Genomic DNA, 4374 nt, shown 5'->3' on the forward strand with positions numbered 1-4374 from the left:
GATGCACGATTTGGACATCTATACTATTAGTAGCTTCAGTAGGTTGCTAGGACCTCTATATTGGGAATCTGTGTGCATGTGATCAATGGACTAGACAAGACATAAAAAGACAAAACATTGACTGCTTGTTTTGATCCCAAATTGGAGTAGGTTGGAGTATTGAAGTATGTAAAAATATCAACGATAATCCCAAATCACTTGATCTCATGTGAATTACAACTTATAACACAATGTAGACAAGTAAAAGAGCCCTTTCTTTTAAAAGGGTCCAGCATTATTCTCGCATGTTTAAAAATTGCTTGAGTGTAATCTCTTAGAAATATCTGCAAAGAGAGTCACTTAAAAGAGATTAAATAAAATGAGAATTATTGTATCAAACCAAGTATATTAAACTGGGGAATAGTCATATAAGGAGATGTTGTAAAAGGTGGTGGGAAATTTGGACATCTTAAGATAAGAAAGGAAGTAGAATAAGCATTGGATGGTGTATTATATATATATGGTATGTGGGTCTAAAGATACATAGTGAGAGCTTACTTATAAGAGATAATTGAAATGACCTTGCTAGATGTATATTATCAAATTGTATTGAGAAATTTCATACCTAGAGGTTCTCTGATATGATAGCATTGTACTTAGCTTAATCTGCAAAAGTGTTTCTCAAAGACAAAGCACTGAAAATGATTCCTTCTTAAATTTAAGGGTAATTTAATCGCACACTAAGTGCATTAACATTTTAAAAGCCATCAATCCGTACCACTATTACCAGTACCTGTATTACGAGTACTAGTATTACCAGTACCAGTATAGCAGTAAAGTATTACCAATACTAGTACAACAGTAAAAATCTGAGACTAGTATCAATATTAAATTATTGAGCCGTAGAGCTTAAGAAAAGCTACGAATGGCATCGAAAAAAAGGGTCGGTGCACATGAGAAGGGTCCGGAAAATAGGGAAAAGCGGGGATTACACATGCCATGCAAAAGATAAATAAAGATGGGGGGGGCTAAAAATAGGAGGTCATGCGTCCTAAAGGGCAGTTTTTGGACAGTTTTAAGGGAGATTTTTTGGGGAGAAGAGCAGAGGGGGAGTCGAAGAAGAAGCAGTGTACAAGCAGGGCTTAGGAGATTGAAATTTAACTGGAAGATTGTGGATTATTTCCATTGGGTTTGGGATATATGAATAGGGGATTTCAAATCAACAGGCATACTGATGTTGGCGTCTGCAGTCAATTTGTATCGAGAGTTCCAGATATCTGATTAATGGAAACATCTTCTGATTGCTAGCCTCAATTAAGTGTTAATATCTATTCTAAGTTGGCTTTTAGCCATGAATTATGTTTTGATCGGTGATATTCTTGTGCAATTCTCTCTAAGCATCTCTATATCGTCTTATTAACACTAATTCAGCCTGAACTGCACTGATTTCCCTTGGTTTGCACCTTCTTTGCTTCTCCATCTACAGCCAAAAGCCCGACGCTTTTCCAGTCGACCCTGGAGAGACGCGCACTCCAACAACATGATCAATGCGGTGTATAAATTCTTATCCTAGTGTAGATTCATTGATATAGGCAGCACCAATCAAGCATGAAAATTTTCCACTTTAGACAGTATGAGTGCAAATACACTGATTTCGGCAGCACAAGTGTAGATTCATCGATTTAGGCAGCACATTTCAATATTGGTGTCGATTCCTTAATTTAGACAATACTAATTACAAAATCATTTTGTAATGGTTGGCCACCAGTGTGCTTAGTGTGATTTTGTTACTTGACTATATAATTTAGACAATACTAATTACAAAATCATTTTGTAATGGTTGGCCACCAATGTGCTTAGTGTGATTTTGTTACTTAATCTGGCACATACTGGGTCGAATACACCAAACATTAATTAATTACAGCGCGAGATTCTCTCTCTCTCTTTGGGAAAACCAAGCGCTCTCGCTTCGACCCAATCAACTCGCTCAACGCAGGCGGCTTTTCATCTCTGCCAGCTCCGTGCGGACTCTCAAGGTCCTGGATACCCCCCCAAACCAAGCATAGAGTTGTTCCTTAGCCCTGTGTGCGGTTCAATTGCCTTGCGCAGCTCGTGACCTCCATTCTATTGCATGCATTGACTCGTCCATGCTCTGCGAGTCGCGAGTCACACTGCCGCCTTTTGCCTCGGCTGAGATGACCCCTTTCATCTCATTCTCGCGACCTCCATTCTACTGCATGCATTGACTCCTCCATGCCCTGCGAGTCCCGAGTCACACTGACTCCCCCACAAATGTGTATATCCACCGGGTGCTACCGCCTTTTGCGAACGAATATCTTCTCCGTCACCTCCCACACGACAGATGCCTGCGTCTCTCTCTCTCTCTCTCTCTCTCTCTCTCTCTCTCTCTCTTCCACGTGCCATGACCGCCTGATCTTAGCGCAACCTCCCCTTTTGCTTTCATTTTTCAAAAGGTATCTCTCAAGATACGCCTTAATTTGACGTGCTCCAAAGATCGTGGGCACATACTAGAAGAGATTTGAATTTGAATTTGAATTTGTTCTATGATGATTTCCTGTCGTGAAAGTGTTTATTAAATTGGACTTAAAATTTATGAGAATTGACTATTGAAAGATGATTGAGACCAATGATATCCTGATACACAAAGATATGACATATACTGCTTATTCTAATGGTATGGGACACTAGAATATGTAGTATGTGGATGGCAATAGACATAAGAAAATTTAGTTATCTAACTTAAAAAAAAATTCTTTTCATATATGATATTTCTAACACAGAATGTTAATCGTTGGTTTTTTTTCTACAAGTATGTTTTGTAGATTCTTAACTTAGCAGTTGAGGACAACTGCTTCCCAATGGAGAGGAATGTAATGAAAATTGATGAATGGTCATTTATTGCAGCTGACAAGAAATGGCCTATGAAAAGGATATCACATTTATGGGCAGTTCATTATTTAAGTGGTCTTTATGATCCATGGCCATTTTATGTCCAGCGGAGAGACACTTTGTATTTATTTTGTATTCTTCTCTCCTCTCTCCTCTCTCTTTGTGTTGGTGTAACACTTCACTCTAACAGGTGCATCTGCACTTGCTCTCTCTCTCTCTCTCTCTCTCTCTCTCTCTCTCTCTCTCTCTCTCTCTCTCACACACACACACACACACACACACACACACACACACACACACACATACAATTCGTGTATAACTTGATTATGGTGCACATGCTATTCACACGGTATGCACATGTGTTGGTTTTATTGCTCTTACTATGTTATTTTGGGTATTTGGCAAGCATGCCTTTTCTTTCAACTGTTGCAACTTGTACTATGTCTTGATTCCCTTGAAAATACCTTGAATCATATCCTCATCCTTGATCTTCTTTGATTGCTGCAAGCTCATATTGAATGTTCCTAAGGTTAAGCAGTAGTTACACACACTTTCACTTGAGTTTTTAGTAGCTTCATTCAACTTTTCCTTCAAATGCACGACCTTAATGATTCCTTTATCTTCAAGTATTCTTGATATTGATGAAGCCTTGAGCTTGAAGTGCTCTTCTATCCCAATCATTCCTTTGATCTCCATGGACTGGTCTTGGTTCTTCACCCGTCACGATCTTCCACATGTTCTTGATCATGAAGAGCATTTGCATCTTGAGCTTCCATAAGCCATAGTTGTTTTGGTTTAGCTTTCTCTCATCACCAAGAAGGGTGATATCACTTGGGGCCATTGTGTGATGAACACTCCATCTTCTCCTGTTATGAAACCCCACAACTAGTGTGAAACTTAGAAGAGCTAGATTGATGCTTCTAGAATGTCAACCTAATAGCTGAAGGTCTCTTTTCAAGCTAATAACCTAGAGCTCTGATACCATGTTAAAACATATAGAACACAAGATCATAGACTAGATGCACCTCTAAAGGCAGACTCTAGCACTATGTGAGTACTGCAAGCTAGTACTTATAGTACTTGTGCTACTTGCAGTAGCAATGAGAGTAATTGGGTTCACAAATAGAGTAATTGAATGATATAATCACACACACTAATCAAGAAAATGAGTACACAAGAAGGTAACACTCAATTATATTACTAATGGAAAAATTACATGAAGTGTAGGAGGCCAATTTGGGATGCACTATTCAATAGGAGAGTAAACTCAATCCCCAATCACAAAGTGATGACATAAGACTCTAATGTGGCCTTTAAACCTCTTTGAGAAGGTATCACATAGATCTTTATATAGAGATTTAGGGATTTGGAAGCGACCAAAGAGGTAAAAGGCCAAGGTTCTGCAAGAGTGCTTTTTCTTGATGTATTTGAGATCAGGTATAGCTAGTATGTGCTATTGTAGAAAAATTAGCACTTAGGGCCTAT

This window comes from Adiantum capillus-veneris, chromosome 1 (assembly GCF_014529385.1).
Source record: "Adiantum capillus-veneris isolate H3 chromosome 1, ASM1452938v2, whole genome shotgun sequence".
Taxonomy (NCBI): Eukaryota; Viridiplantae; Streptophyta; class Polypodiopsida; order Polypodiales; family Pteridaceae; genus Adiantum; species Adiantum capillus-veneris.